Source organism: Ursus maritimus, unplaced genomic scaffold (genome assembly GCF_017311325.1).
Source record: "Ursus maritimus isolate PB19 unplaced genomic scaffold, ASM1731132v1 scaffold_2, whole genome shotgun sequence".
Classification (NCBI taxonomy): domain Eukaryota; kingdom Metazoa; phylum Chordata; class Mammalia; order Carnivora; family Ursidae; genus Ursus; species Ursus maritimus.
Window position 1 is genome coordinate 91234267 of NW_024424452.1, and position 16382 is coordinate 91250648.

General features: G+C 47.0%; 1 pseudogene; it reads left to right on the top strand.

Moving 5' to 3' along the window:
* The window catches only part of LOC103672524, a 166255-nt pseudogene extending 154185 nt beyond the window's left edge, over nucleotides 1-12070 (top strand).
* Nucleotides 12071-16382: the final 4312 nt, after the last annotated feature.

Below are 16382 nucleotides of genomic sequence, written 5' to 3' on the forward strand. Positions count from 1 at the left end.
GCTGTTGCAGGATGACTTCCGTTCTAGGCAGAAGACTTGAAGAATGTACGACGGGTCCGAGTCAAAGCTGCAGGATGATGCAAAGGACCAGCTTTCTCATTTTTAAGGTTAAAATAAGAATTCTAATGAAGTTACTGACAGCAGTTTAAGAGGCTGTGTGTTTTATTTAAACAGATGTACACTTTGGACTTTCTACTCTACCCTTTGATGAATGTCCTTAACTGTTTTAATAAGCCGTTCTTTTCAGTAGTCTTGAAAGGAACTGCAGGCAGGTAGAAAAGAATGCTGATGTCTGTCCCAGAACGGGAGGAGAAAACAATACCAATCACCTGATGGCCACCCATTTGGGGAAGGCGAACCCCCAAAAGGGAAGGCCAGCCTGTTGATGGCTGGACTTGCAGTCCTGATCCTATAAGTCCCCCTAATAGAATGCTGGTCGCACTGAGAACATGGAGAACAGGGGAGATAAAACCTCTTTTTGCAACGGGGTCCTCACAGCTCCCAGGATAGATGCCATTGTCCTTTTTCATTTTCATCTCCTGAAACTCCTTCAGTGCATTTAGAGTCAGACCAATGCTTACTTCTTGAAGTCCAGCGTCTGGCTTTGTCTTCTGACCTGCCGTCAGGTTGCCTTCTGCCTCTCCGCCTCTCCTGCAGGGACCCCTCTCCCAGAATTGCATCTACTCACCTACTATGCTGTCAAATCTTATTTCGATGTTGGCGTCATGGAGGAATAGCTATCATCTCTCATGCCCAAGACGTTTGGAAGATGTCACTGCCCGCCGTACATGGGCCTACACCGTTAGCCTTCTTCACTGTGATTCTTCTTACTCATCTTTCCAGATTCAGCTCAGGTGTCACTAACATTCACTGAACAAATATTTATTGAGTGCCTACTCTGTGGCAGGCATTATGACAGACTTTAAGAATGCAGCAATGAATACATCGGACAAAGCGCCCAGCCTCATGGAATGTACCTTTAGTGGGGGGAGGAGTCACCTCTTCTGGGAGGCCCCGTTTGAGTCAGCCGCTCCAACTCTGGGTTCCCCCAGCACTCTCTGGGCCTCTATTGGGCTGTTCTCACCTTATTAGGGGGCATCTATGTCTGTATCTCCATAGGTTCGTGCAGCTTTTAGGAGGTGGAACTCACCTTGTTGTGTTTCCTGCCACTCTAACGCCTAGAATGCAGTAGATGTTCACCAAATGCTCATTGAACGTACGAATGGTCAATGTTAAAGAATATGGTGCAGAATACTATTGGCTCTCTCCCCAGCGTTCATTCCCTTTATTCTTCCTCCTTCCTAATGAAACAAAACAAAATTCCTATTGTTCAGGGGAATCTACCCTCCTTCATATGGTCATGCGTTGCCTTCATCCCAAATCATCCAATTGATACAGAGTTTGTACCAGGACCTGGGTGCGCTGCAGGAGACAGACCCTACAGTTAGGTTGCGTGGAGGAAGGAAGGGTAGAAAGCAGGGAGGACCCCAGCCTTCCTCGTGGGGAAGGCTGTGACTCTTGTTTGAGGATGGTGGATAGACAGACTGTCACCTGCCCAAGTCAGGACACCAACCATGAGCTTGCAGAGACTACAGCATTAAGGGAAATGCTAGGAGAAATACAGAATATTGGCATCTCTTCTTTTTTTTTTTTGGCAGTCTTCAGTCAGGTTATACATGAATGAGATCAGCTCAGACTAAAGGTGACCTATCTTAAAACAGAGAGGGGGAAAAAAGACAGCTTTGCTAAGAGAGATGCTTTCTGTCTGTCTGCACTCTGAGATCTAAATTGATTGACTGGGAGTCCAATAACTTGAAGCCTTTCAGGGTTGAAAAAGCAGAATTCTCTACTCTTAGATAAAGTCAGTGGGAGCAGAGGCAAAGAGGTAGGAGATTGAGCAGGAGATAAGATTGAGCCAAACTATAATCCGGATCCCCAGGCTTCCCAGCACCTCCTGGGAAGCATTCTCCCTTAGACAAAGAAGACACTCAGGCTTATTGTGGAGACGGTGGCTGGGAAAAATCAGATTGTGGGTGGTATCTCCCCACCAAGCTATTGTTTCAAGTTGCCTCAAGGCAGAGGCCATTGAAGTGGGGGCAGGGTGATGGACAGAACCCAGAGGCCAGATCGGGGGTAGGAATTCTCAGACTCAAGGACATGACTAGACAAAATCTTTGCCCCGTGGAATGGACTGGGCACTAACAGATGACAAGCCAACCTAGCTTTTTTTAAAAGAAATATAGTATCGGCTGTTTAACACATAAAGCTATACCCAGGCCCCAAACTCATGCCAACAGGAAGTGCGCAGCTAAGTTTCTGTAGCACCCCCTCCCCCACCCCGAAAGGGTTTTCTTCTCCATGCCCTCCTCTGATTGGCTTCGAAGGACACTGCGTGACTGTGATTCTCCAAAAAGCAGGACCAAGGGCTGCCTGACACCACCAGGTTCCATCCTCAGCCAGGAGGAAGATTTCTGCTCTGAGGCCCAGTGACCACTTGGTGTTTTTTCCCATTCTTCCGGCGTCTGAATGAGTGGTTTGATGGCAGCTGTTGGGTTCCTTACCAACCCCTGAATGTTGGACGTTGGGTGCTAGGAACACATTCTTAACAAAACAAAGTCCGGTCTTCAGGGGGTTTGTAGTCTGGATCGGGAAGCTGACTGTTGTTGGGAAGCAGGGCTGTTGTCATACTGCACACACAGGGTGAACCACAAGCTTGGCACGAGAGGAGGGCGGGAGGGGGCTGGCACTCTGGCTTCTTGAATAACAAGCATCCGAAATTGAGATCTGAAGGACTGAATACAAAGTAGTCAGAATGGCAGCTGGGAGTCAAGAGTGGGCTGGGACCCAGGAGGGTATGGCCAGGGCATACTGGTAGAAAGGCCTCTCTTGCTGATGAGCACGGAGTGGAGGAAGGCAGGAGGGGAGGGGAGCTAGAGAACAGTTGGGAGGCAGTTGACAAAATCCAGCCTTCAATGCCGGCCTTTGGATTTTATGCTTATCTGCCTTTGTTGGTGTATCCTGACGTCCTTACTAAGACCCCCAGGGCAGGGTTTTTGGTCTACACCAGGAACTACAGCCTCGGGGAAAGTGAAAGCTGGTCTTCGGCAGATATCCAGTCCCCTTCTGTGTCACTTGTCCCCGAGCCTTCCTGCCCCTCTAGGGAAGCTCTCCAACCAGAAGGTCAGTGCCTCCTGCTTGCGGAAGATTCATTCTGATAAGGACTCCGGTCCTGATAAGCCTTCTTCCTCGCACCTCTGATGAAACAGGCCTGAGAAACTCCTTCCCAGGTGCGCGCGCAGGACCCAGCTACCTCCCCGATTAATATCTCCGCTAGCCAAAAAGTACAAGAAAACACAGTTTCCCTGAGGCCATTTTGTTCCTTGAATCTTTTCCCTCATTAGAACGGAGAGTAATTTAATTTGGGCTCCTGGGTCAACCACACTGTTTAGAAGGTACTTTGGAAGCAGAGGCACTTCTCTGAGACTGTGATTTCAGCTGAAAGGAAGTATATCCTTGAAAAACCCACTATCCAGATAGCAGCAGAAGTTTCTAAAAGATGGAATCTAATAGAAAATCCTGCTTGAAATATTTATAAAATCTGTTTTAAGGGCACTTACCAATCCACTAAGGAGTCCCTTTGCACAAATTCGTAATGTACGATTGCAAAGAGGCCTCTTTACTGGGACCCCAAGGTCTCACAAGAGGAGTTTGCTTCAGACAGGAAAGAAAAGCATGAGATAAGAGGACCGCACGTCCGCTCAAGTATTTGCGTTTGGAGGTTTACATTAAAAAGAGAATCTTTTTCTACTGTCCTGATTGGGGATTTTCAATTACAAAGTGAGTCTCTCAGTTTTAATTTGGCTCTGTGGGACAGAGGACGGGATGAGTCCGGGGTGGCCCTGAGCCCAGGAGGCTTCCAGTGGCCGAGCTGACCAGCGGGAGGGAAGGGGAGGTGTCTGTTTCCTGGAGCTTGCAGGCTTGGCTTGTAAGGAAAGGCAGCGGGCAGCTCTTGGAGAGGGGCCGCGCCAAGGGGACATGAGGGGTTCCCCTCACACTCTCTCCTGCTCTTTGGATTATGTCCATCAACAGATAGGGGAGGGAGTAAAGCAGTCAAGGGGGAGGTGGAGGGCTAATAAAGCAGGCAGCTGTGGGGAGAGCCTTGGACTTTCACGAAAGCGGAAAGCCTTTATCGTGCTCCTTCGATGGCTGATAATTTTGGAGTGTCTACTCTGCAAGTCACTGCGTAAAGTGTCTCAACTGTATGATTTCATGTATTTATTTATTCCAACCCCCCTCCCCCACCAACAAACCTGTGAGATAGATGCTTTATTTTTATCCCCATTTTCCAGCTGAGAAAACTGAGGATCGTGGCGATTGAGAAGTTCATGAAAAGACAGCTGACAATATATAGAACCAAAATCGGAATTGACATCCATCTGACTTCAAAGCCCGGGCTCTAAGCCCCTCGTGCAGACAGCCTCCCCTTCCAAGAAGAGTAAGATCACTTTGTCTTATAGCTCAGTCCTCCCTACTCCCAATGTGAGGAGATCAACATGGAAACCCTTTGACTGGCCAGTCATTAAACTTGGTGGCCACATTCCTGAGAGGATTTCCCTAGACACCTGTCTGGTGACTGACTGATGGGATGGGACATTCTAGAGGGAACTGGGGGGACATGAAGCATCTGGTTCTCTGCCCGCTCCCTCTCTCCCTTCCTTCCAGAAAATCTACTCATTTACCTGCCATCAGGAAAATGGCACCTGCTAGGTAGAAGTAGGTGTCATTAGCTAGTGGACAGACAAACAAATAGAAAGTACCTTCCCCGAGCATTGCACTGAGCACTGAGGGAAGGAACAAAAGGAAAGAAATAGAAGTCTTCAAGGACCTTGCTGCCTGATTGGAGAGACAAGATAAATATACAGGGTGGGGTACCCAAGGGACTTTCAAAGCAACAGACAAACATGAGCCATTTCAACCAGCACAAAGGAAACACAGGAAGAACACAGCACAAGAGCGTGCGTGCGCACGTGTGTGTGTGTGTGTGTGTGTGTGTGTGTGTGTGGTGGGGCGAAAGAAGTGAGAGGCCAGAGGGCATGCCGGGAGAGGATCCCTTGCAGGATAGCTGCTTGGAAATGGCAACCTGGAGCAGAGGAAGGAGAACCCTTCAGGAAAGTCTAAAGGTAACTATGCTCCATGAGACTGTTCTCCTGTCCGTGGACCACACAGCAACAAGTGATGGGACTTAAAAAGGCTCCACTTTGGAAACCTGAGGAGGCTGCCTACCTCCGGACTCAGCAACCCCTCAGTCCTTGGCTGGCTTGACCCTTTGTTCTACATGTCTCTCAACACCGCGCTTTTGCAGATCAAAATCTGTGGCTCCCCTGAGTCCCGCACATTTGTCACTGACTATGTATTGTCAACGTTCTCCCCTCCCCCCAGCCCCCCAAAATGCAACTTTTGGCTTCTATCAGAGCTGTTCAGTTACTATTGGTTAATAACATATTCCAGGAGAAATTGAATCAAAATCTGAGGATTCTGGAAGCATTCAAAACTCAGAGGTTTAATCTATAAAAATATTTGTGGGAAGAGACCAGCTATCATCAGCGCACAGAACTTCTCACGCGCTGGCAGCCACCTACTCTTTCCGTGCATGAAGTTCGTCCTCCACACTGACTCTCCCCTTCGAGGGAAAATGCCTAAATGTAAACCCCAACCCCTTTTTCCTGTAGGGCTAATTCATAGTCAGGCTTCTGCCTTCTAGGGGGTTCTGCCCTGGTGGTCACAGGAGGGTCTCCTGTAGGTTGATTGATAGACATTGAGCTTGGGGACCACTTCCCCCATTGTTTCTCAAAAGGTGTTCTCCAGACGCTCTGCACCAAGATGAGGTTTGTTTTTAAAGTGCAGACTCCTGGACCTTGCTACCAAAATATGGCAGTAGGATCCCTGGGATCTGAGATGTGCAGCAGCTTTTGAAAAACTCTCCAGCAATTCTCATATGCAGAGGAATTTGAGGACCTCTGATCTCATCCATAATTTGCAAGCAAGGAAATCAAAGCTCTGAGAAGTTAGGTTCTTGCCTTATACAGCCCAGCATTATCCGGACCCAATAAATGCCATCCTGGCCTTCATAGGATGGAATTGCACTGAACCGTGGAATCATGGCAGCCCGATGTGAGAACTGAGAACTTCAAAGACCCTACATTGGGAGGAGACCTAAAAGGCAGAAAACCACTTCATGGTAGCACCGGGTGTATGGTTGGAGCCCGCCCTTCCAGCCAGCGGGCAGGTCCTGTGAAAGCACCACCAGACCGAGTCCTGGGGCTGAGGGTGGAGGGGACTGAGGAAGCACTGAACATGAAAGGGAGGCAAAAAAAAGGAAGGGACTTGGGGATACCCAGAGACTGATCATTCCTCCATCCTAGCCCAGTACCCAGCTGGGACAACCATGCAGGAGGTTGTCCCAGCTCCACCTCTAAAATCTAGACAGAGGGAGGAGAGGAGCTTCAAGTTAGTGGGGGATCCCTCCTCGGACTGTTGCCAGGAGCCTAGAAGAGGAAGATGAACATCCAGTGGGGAGTCTTCGCCACACTATGCCACATTTCTGTGAAATAGTACTTCGATTCAACCGCAAAATGATGACTCCCACTGTAATCCCCTTCTCTCCAGCGTTCCTATTTCTATCTCTTCCCCCCAAAATGAAACAAAAACAAAAACAAAAACCAAGGAACATTAGTTAGAGGGAAAGTAGACCATAGCGCTGGAAAAATTCCCAGCTTTCTGAAAGTGTGTTTTCTCTAACCAGCCAGGGAGGCTCGCTCCAGAGCAGGTGGCGATCGTGACGTGGTGCCTGGATCATTGCATGTGCAAAATGGGGAGGCAAGGGGCCACCGAGAAAACCCGACTCACTTCACAGTTATGCCGGGGCTGGATCCTGAATCGACATGTAACACACACATACCTTCGAAAAAGAGAGAGGGACAGACATATCATCAGTTTGGGGGAGTATAATCTAAGGAGTAGTTGAGATAGTTCTCTGAGGAGAGGGCAACACCACAGTGAGTCAATCGTCAGCCAACAGGTCTGGCAACTTCCCCATTTTCCAGGAAGTTTTGGGAACACAAGCAGCTAAGCTATTCCTTCCTGCTTGCTCCTTATCTGGGAGAGGTAAAAGCAAATTGATTTACCTCTGAGCACGCTAGAAGCGCAAACCAGGAGGTTCCCAGCTGTGGAGACCGAAAGAGCAGAGAATCAGAGATAGTGCAAGGAGGGTGGGACCAAGGAAGAAGTTCAGTCAGGCCAATAAAATGAAAGAAGTGATATGAGTGATATTTATGATACCTGGGAGTTTGAGGACTGTTTCAGGTAGGATACAGCCAAGACAACTAGAGGTGGCCTTGAACTGAGATTGGGGAGGGGGAAGTAGGAGGGAACTGGGCAATCAGACTTAGGCAGAGGGAGAACTACTTCCTCTCTGTGTCCTCCATATTCCATAGGGTGTCTTCCAAAAGGGTGGGAACCGGCAAACTATTTCTTAGAAGCAGCAAGCGCTTGCTTTTCCTGGGAGAAGCTGAAGAAAGAGGGAAGCTAATTAAATGAAAATTGAGGAAGCTGAGGGCCACACACGGGCTGAGAGTAATCTGGGAGTGGTCATCAATCATCATAAACTAGCACTTACCCAGCATCTTCCCCTCAAGGGCCCATGTTACAGGAACTGAATGCAACTGAAGCCACTACTTCCCAGAGACTCCCTGGGAGCCTGAGCAGAAGGAACGAACTGGGGTGTCAGAGCCCCAAAATGCAGATAGCGATATCCCAGTGTGAACCAGCCCAAAGACAGCTATCTCTCTGTGAGAATGAACACTTAATGAGTTTATCATTCACCTGTCAATAATCATGACTATACTAGGAACTTTCTTATTATAAATTTTAGTTTTCCATAAATGCTTTGTCTCTCATGCTAATTGTCAAGTCCTTGAGGCCAGAGACCCTCTAGTACATTTCTATTTCCACATGGCTCCACTCACCCACCTCCTACCATTGTGTGGCTTATTTCCCTGTGGTTTTCATCCGTGAGACATGGAGGAAAATAGTGCTCAGTTCCTAACGTCAATGAGTTTATGGTATTAGATATGTACACATACATGGTGTCATACACGATTCAGTGAACTGCTAGGTGTTTGGGAAGAGGCATAGGCACCATAGATACTCAAAATAGATGGGGGGGGGTAGCCAAGAAGAACTCAGACCCTAGAATGAAATAACTTGGGCTTAAGAGCCAGCTTTACCACTTGCTAGCAAGGAGAACTTCTGTGAGTTATGTAAGCCTCTCCATAATGGGGGAATAATAGAAACTCTCTCAGAGAGATAAGTTGAGAATTAAATGATACGGCACGTTATGTGCTCATTATGGGGTCTACCAGAGACAAGTGCTCAAAAGTAGTAGCAAAAGAAAAAAAAATAAGGAAGTTCATGACATGATGCCAAGTTCAGACATTCACTTCTCTTGATTCTCCACACCAAATGATTTAACAAACAACTATTTCCTCAGGGCATTTTCAAATTCTCTGGGTGAAGTTCACCTGGGTGAGTGGCCAGGAATCTAAAAAGGTCAAGGTTGCCAGGAGCTTGCTTTTGAACTTCACTGACCTCAGTTTCCAACCCAGGAGTTCTCTCTCAGCTGGAACGAATAAGGAGCTAAAGCTACATACTTTCCCTCAGATGAGTGTGCAAATGCTTCGTGGCCTCCAGAGAAGGTCTGCAAAAATGGCTCTTGAAACCCATCGGTGTCTTCCAGAGGGCAGTGTCCCAAGCTGATCTCACTTCTCTGAACTTTTTCTTGATGGAGAGAGCTGACAAATGATTGAAGCTGGGGGGCTGGAGTGAGCTGCTATGGACTAAGATGGTAGACACCTCCTAGTGTGCCTCCCCTCCAGCATGGACTCCTACTCTGAGACGGTGCTTGAGCCAGCCTTGTGTGTGGTCTCAGCGCAAACGAAAGATGAACAAATGAAGAAATGTCCTGTCTTCTTACCTCCCCCTGAGTCTACACCTTCTCCCCCTGGTGATGGATGCCCCGCATTGACGACCTCTAGTGACAGCTTTGCAAAAAAAATTTAAAAATCGCTAGAGCATCCAAATGCTTTGTTTCCAATTTGCCATCAACCTGCTCATAAAGCAGAGAATCCAAGCAGTGGATGGCAACACACAAAAGCTGTGTTCAATAATTATTTTTATTTATTTTTTAATTTACCAGATGCTTTCATGGTATTTATGACATGCCAGACACTGTTCTACATAATTTCTTATGTTGGAACAGCATTTTATTTTTAAAAAGTTTGAGAAAGACTTTTACATACATTACCTCATTTGATCCTCATTACAAGCCTGAAAGGGATGGGGTTTTTTGTTGTTGTTGTTTTAACTCTTACAGATTAAAAAAAATAATAAGTTTCAGGAAAATGAAGTTATCCATTCAATACCATTCAGCTTGTAGTGAAGGCAGGACTCATACCGGGTTTTCTGATTCCAAAGCCTGTGCTCTTTCCACTGCATAAGTAAAAGAAAAGAAACTTTCCTGTCCTCCAACTGCTTGTAATAAAGTGGAAGAAAGACTTAAACATATAAAATCAACAACATTTTAATCCAGAATAACAGATAAGCAGACTATATAAGGGGATGCAGAAGCAAGAAATAAATGGCGGATTTCCCAAGAGGGTGGGTAAATTAGTCAAGGCCGTTTTTTAATACAGGTGACAGAAACCCAACTGAAACCAGCTTCGGGCAACTAGCTCCGACTGGCTTTAGGCAGGATACAATCCTATGACTTGAGCAATGTCTTCAGGACTGGGCTCCCCCAGACCCTGCCTTGCTTTGCCTTCCTCTTGGTCAGCTTGATTCTCAGGCAGGCATCTCCACGTGGTGGCCCCACAACTCCATGCTTATGTTCCACAGATTTAGAAATCTCAGCAGGAAGTGTCTCTTCTCAGACAACTCCAGTGGAAGACCTGGCTTTGTCACACTGTGCTCTCTTTGGTCACACATTCTTCTCTGAACCAATCTCTATGGTCAGGGGGAAACACTGCTTGGATTGGCCAGCTCTGCTCATGGTTCACCAATAGACCCAAGGGATGAGGTCCATCCCACCAAAAATCACATGATCTGAGGGGGTGGTGACTGGGGAAAATCGGGGTGTGATAATCCAGGCAAAAGTTACCCCAGAGGCTGAGTTGGGGGCAGCTCCCAGAGGAGGCATCCCTAGGTGGGAGTTTTAGTGGTGAAAGGGACACAGCATGGGACAGTGAAGAAGCCCCAGGAAGGAGGAGTCATGGAGTCCTTGTTCTAATCCCAGCTCTTGATGTAACTACTGATGTGCTTTGAACAAGTCATTGAGCCTCTCTGGGCCTCAGTTCCTCAAATATAGCAGGGAATAATAATTTAAATAATAGTAATAACAAACCCTCTGGGTTGCTGTGAGGATCATGATAGGGTCCAATTGGATGAGATCACAGACATGAAAGCCTTTTGAAATGCTAAGTGAAAAAGATTTATAAATATCAGAGTGTGTTTGAGGCAAGGGACTACCATCAGCAGAGACAGGAGACAGGAATAAGTATCGTGTGTACAGAGAATGGTAACTAGATTGGACAGCTAGGTCCGAAAAGCCAGGGTGATGAATGTACAGTCTTACATACAGCGACCCCACACACATCAAGGCTGAAACTTAGTCTCAGTAAGTGGGTATTTTCCTTGAATGGAAATTTGTTTTCTTTGAATTGGGAAGAGGACTCTTATGGCTATCAGTTAGTGCCTGGAAAGCAGGGAGGGAGGACTTGCCCGCACAGGACTAGCTTTCCCAGGTGGGGGAGGGAAGCTGGCTCTGCCCCCTGGCCAGTGTTTAGTTTCTGGGAGGCCCTTTCCCCTGCCCACCACCAAAGAAATCACAGCAACAGGTGGGGAATGGAGAGTTGGGGAGGGCCGGGCCAAGGTCCTCAGAGGGTGGGAAGAGGGGTGGGGCGAGGAGGGTTAGAAAGTAGCAGGTGGAACTCAGTACAGTTCCAGCTCTCTCGGGTGACCAGCCCTGATTAAGATAAATCACTTTTGTTTACTAACCAGTTCTCTGGGCCCTTCCAAGCCGAGCTCAACTGCCAGTTTATAATTGCTGCGTTTTTCTCAGCCCACGAGGACCTGGTCGAGATAGGGATTTCTCATCACAGTTGGGGTTCATCTGCTCCACCTCTAACATCCTTAGGATAAAGAAAAAACAATGGGGGGCAGTGCTCACCCAGGACACATGGACGGTGGGTGGGGGTAGACTGTGTCCCTGGCCTAGCTTGAAGACAAACTGGAGAGACTCCTGACCCCTGTGATCCCAGGCTGACTCAAATAAGATTCCAGAAAGAAATACGAATGAAGATAAATAACTACCTACTTGCTTGGAGCACTTAACAATTCACAGAGGAATTTCAAATAATTTACCTTATTCAGTTTTCCCTACAATGCAGGCAGACAGGTTTTATTACAGAAGAAGTTCAGAAAGGTTATGTCATTTGTTCAAGATCCCAACTGCTGGTACCCGGGAGAGTCAGAGTCAACTTCTAACGACCAAGTTCAGTGTTCTGCTGCTATTGGGTCTGTCACCTTATGAGGCTGTACTCTTCTCCAGCCTGGCTGTCCTTGCCCTGGAAAATGTGTTTGGGGTCTTCTGACTCTCCCTACAGGACCTCTGCAATGGTGGACAGGGTGAAGGGTAAGAAGTCTGAAGGCGTGTGTTATAATCTTGGCTCTGCCCAACCCAAAATTGCTCCGGTGACCTGCTCCCGGTGTTAGCCTTGTCATCTGCACCAGGGAGGCCACATCACCCCCCCCCCCCACCCTGGGCCACCCCCGCAGAGGCTACACGCCTCTGTGGCAGTGTTGCAAGTGCTTTGAAGAGTTCCCTGTGCTGTTCACAGGTGAGCAAGAACCTTCCAGTTTCTGTTATCTGACTCTTCTGCCCATAGCTGTGGATGCCTCCCGAAGCCCCAAGCCGGGGGAGGGGGCTGTGTCAGTCTATGATCTGGGCTGCAGCTAGCTCCTTGTTCTCCTCTCCGAAGCACTCTTGGGCAGCCTGTTTTCACTGACTCTGTCCTGGGCAAGTTGCCCAGGGGCCGTTTTGCTGGAAGGATGAGCCGTAGGGGGAAGAGCAGCTCCACAGGTGAGCAAAAGAGACAGCCAGCTCTGAGCCTTTAAAATGTAAAATGTTCTCTTGGGAGTGTGCAAAGACCTGATTTGTGAGAGATCAAAGTCAGAAGCACCGCTCCTCCAGAATCAAAGCCTCCTTGCTCTCAGGAACAGACAGCAAAGATTCCCCCCGGCAAGAAGAGCCAAGCATAACAATGGAGAATGAGTGCCTTCCACCCTCCCCCAGGCTGGGATGGGGGCCTGGCTGTGTTTGCAAACATCTGCACCTGGGCTGCACCTGCCAGGCGAGGACTGACCTGGAAGTGGCGGAGTGCACCTGCTCTTCTGATTTCCCCTCGTTTGTGGTGGGGATGGTCCCACTGAATCATGCAGATCCCTTCCTCCCTCCTGCTTTTCAGTTGGCTGAGGGATGGGGCAGGGAGAGCAGCTTCCAGTTCCAGGACATCTATTCACTCCCTCTTGACCTTGGGCAGGTCCCTAGCTTAGCCAGGTTTGCTCAACAGTATTGTGGATTCTAACCTTCCGCACTATTCAGTCTCAGGAAGCTGTGGGGCTCAGTCAGGACAATGGACGGAGCCTTGCTCTGCGGTCAGGAAGGAGCAAATCGTGTGTAACCATTGGCAGCTTGGACCGAGAAGCACAGAGAAGGAGGGAGAAAATCCGAGGCTTCCACAACACTCCATTCCAACCAGATTTTTTAAAAATTGATTCATTAAGAAAATTGAGGCTAGCAAGGGTGATGGCCCTCAACTTTCCACCCCCAACCCCTACCTATACACATATCTTTAAGCACACCCATCCTAGTATCAAAGGGTAGGGAGTCCCTCTTCTTCCTCAAGGTTTACCTGAATGCTCTTGACTCCACCCTCTCCCACATCTTTAAGACCTTGTCGCATTGGCCATTTCAACCTCTTCCTCTGTGGGCAAGCCTTCCTTTCAGCCTGTGGGCACGCTCAACATAGCCCATCCTATTAAAAAAAAAAAAAAAAGGCAAAATAAAACCCTCCAAAGATGTCCACAACCCAGTCTCTTTCCTCCCTCTCTCATCCACTTCTTGAAAGACTTGTCTATACTCTGAGCCTCTATTTCTGTAGCTCCTTCTCTTTCTCAAACTGATTTCAGCGTGGAGGCCACATTTACACTACCGAGATTGCTCTTGTCAAAGTCATTAGAAAATATTAATTGTCAAATTCAAATCTTTATCATACCTCTTAACTGAAGTAACACATTAAAAATGCCATTTTTCTCGAAATTTTAGATTGCCTTAGCAGCTTCTTTAGCACAGACCCATCTGGCCGTCATCATAGCCCTCTGATTTGTTACTCCTTACCTCCCGAGTGGGAGCCTCTTCTTCTAATGACCCATGAAATATAGGTATTCTTGAGTTTTATCCTAATCTCTGTCTTTTGAGCTTATCCAGTCTGAGAGTTTCAACTACCACATGTAAACCAGTAACTCCCAAATCAATATTTACAGCCCAAAACCTTCCCCTCGGCTTCATACTCATATAGTCAACAGTGGGCTAGATCCTTTGACCCAGAAGGACCACTCAACATATCCAATGATAAACTCATCATCTCATCCCCAAACAGCATTCCTTTGACCATTTCCAATCTCAGTTGCCAATCTCATTTCCATTCACCCCATTACCAGGCCAGAAACTTGAGAATCCCTGCCCCTCCAACCAGATGCCATCAAACTTGAAGTCCTGTCAGTCGTACCTTCTAAAAAAAGCTCTCAAATCTGCCCCATCCTCTCTGTCTTTCCTACCCCAGTTCTAGCTCAGGTCCTTTATCCCCTTTCCCAACAACATGAAACATGGGGGGCATGTTTCCCTGCCTCTCCCTGCCTCTAATCTCCCTGCCTCTAATCTCCCTGCCTCTAATCTTATCCCTCACAAATCCGTCCTCTACAGAGCCACCAAATTTTTTAAGAATCCATTTAAACGCAGATCTGACCATGGCGTTGAAGCCTTTCATTATCTTAGATCTTATCATAACCCCAGCCAGTTTCCTGTGGACCTCCAAGACCATTCTCTTGAATACAACTTCAGTTACATTTCCTGATTTTCTCCCTCGCACTTCTAGGGGACTTTGCTCCTTCTAACTTCTCTACCTGGAATATTTCCATCATGATGTTAGAACCTGGACGTCAACAACGCCAGAGAGAGTTTGGGGTTAGGTTGTGCTATGAAATCTCAAGAGGCTGCCCAAATTCCAGGTTATACCCTTCTTTCTCTTCTGTCTGTTTACTTCTTTAAAACAGAAAATTAGAGAATTTTCATTTTCTAAGATGCAATATTTCATATCCCACCAGCACCCAGCTGTGTGGCACAGAGGAAAGACTCTCCCTTGGAAAGACTATCTCCACAAGGAATCAGTCAACTCACATACGCTGTACTGAGTGGGGCAGGTCTCCAAACTCATAATCATTCTTCTAAAAGGGACCCTACTGAAAACTCATCAGTGACTCTGAGCCAGTTTCTATATGATGGGACAAAACAACTCCAAATAGAATGTGTTGCCTGCCTTTCCTCTGGCTGAGCCCATTCATTTTTTTCCCCCTCTCCTACCTTTTAAAACAGATGGGCAAGGGCCAGGGATGGAGTTTGAGGTAAAAATTCCAGGAGGAGCTCTTGTAACTGGGGAAGTGGATGAGAGGGGAGAAAGGGGGGGGATGGGGATAAACTTGTATGGTCAATGTATTTATTCATTTAACAAGAAAATACTGTGTGTTCAGTGCATGTCAATTATTATCTTAGATGTTGGGGATATAATAGTGAATGAGAAAGACAAAATGTTCGAAAATACAAGTAGAAAACAAGTTATTTTGAAACACTTTTGCTTGTTGATTTTTTAAAAGATTTTATTTATTTATTTTTGAGAGAGAGAGCGAGCACGAGTAGGGAGAGCAGCAAAGGGAAAGGGAGAAGCAGACTCTCTGCTTAGCAGGGAACCCGATGTGGGGCTGGATCCCAGGACCCCAGGATCATGACCTGAATCAAAGGCAGATGCTTAACTAACTGAGCCACCTTGGCAACACCCCACCTTTTTTTTTTTTTTTTTTTTTTAGACAGCAATAACCCAATGGGACTAGAGCACATGTCTCATAGTTACATAAAATTAGAATCTGGGAAAATGTCATCTAGAGCTCTGGACTTACATATCATATAAATTTACAAAATCTAAGAGGGGAAAAAAGATCTCCCTAGGAAATAATAGGTCAGAACTGACTTTTATCTGGACTCTACAGATATTCGATTTCTTAGTAAGTCCTTTCATTTTGAAAGAGGATATTGGTGGGGGTGCTTGAGTGACTCAGTTGGTTAAGTGTCTGACTCTTGATTTTGGCTCAGGTCATGATCTCAGGGTTGTAAGATCAAGCCCCGTGTCGGGCTCCACGTTCAGCAGGAGTCTGCTTGAGATTCTCTGCCCCGGCCCCTGCTCCTGCACACTCTCTCTCTCTCTTTCAAAAAAATAAATAAATCTTAAAAAAAAAAAAAAAAGAGGATATTGGCATCAGTTATGCTCAGACCAGTTCAATGCATTATTTTATTTCCCTGGTTGCCACTAGACCAGGTTCCTTGGACACTAGTCTGGGTCAGCCAAGCATTCGGGCTGTGGAAATACTGATGTAAACAAAACATAGTCTCTTCCATCAAATCCTAGAGAAACCTGCTAGAACGCAGTACCAGGATGTGTGAGCGTTACCTCCACAGCAACTACACAGGGATGAGCAGACTCTGGGCCCAGAGACAGAGAGAGTTACACATGAGAGAGCCTGCAAGGCTTCACACTAAGAATTTTTCACGGGCCCAAAGCCATAAAAGACGGAAGTTTCCATGTGATTCTGATTTAGAAGCTCTTGTGCAGGGTTGACAGCCGCTGGGATTCATATGCTAGATTCATAACCATGGATCAGCGGCCCAGTGAGATGTCCTGCGCTGTTATTCCTGATTAGAAAAATTGCTTTGAATTCCCGTCTGCCAGGGGACTATAGAATAAGGCAGGAGTAGTGAAGTCAAGTTTTCTCTGGGGAACACACAGTCAGACAATGTGGGTCTAAAACACCCTGGATTCTGAACAATACTGGGTTCCATTGCTTCTCGAGAAGCCACTTCGATTTTCACTGTTGGTAGATCTAATCGTGCCGAAAAGAAAGGAGAGGTGAATCTGTCAGCCAGCCGAGAACAAGACAAACTA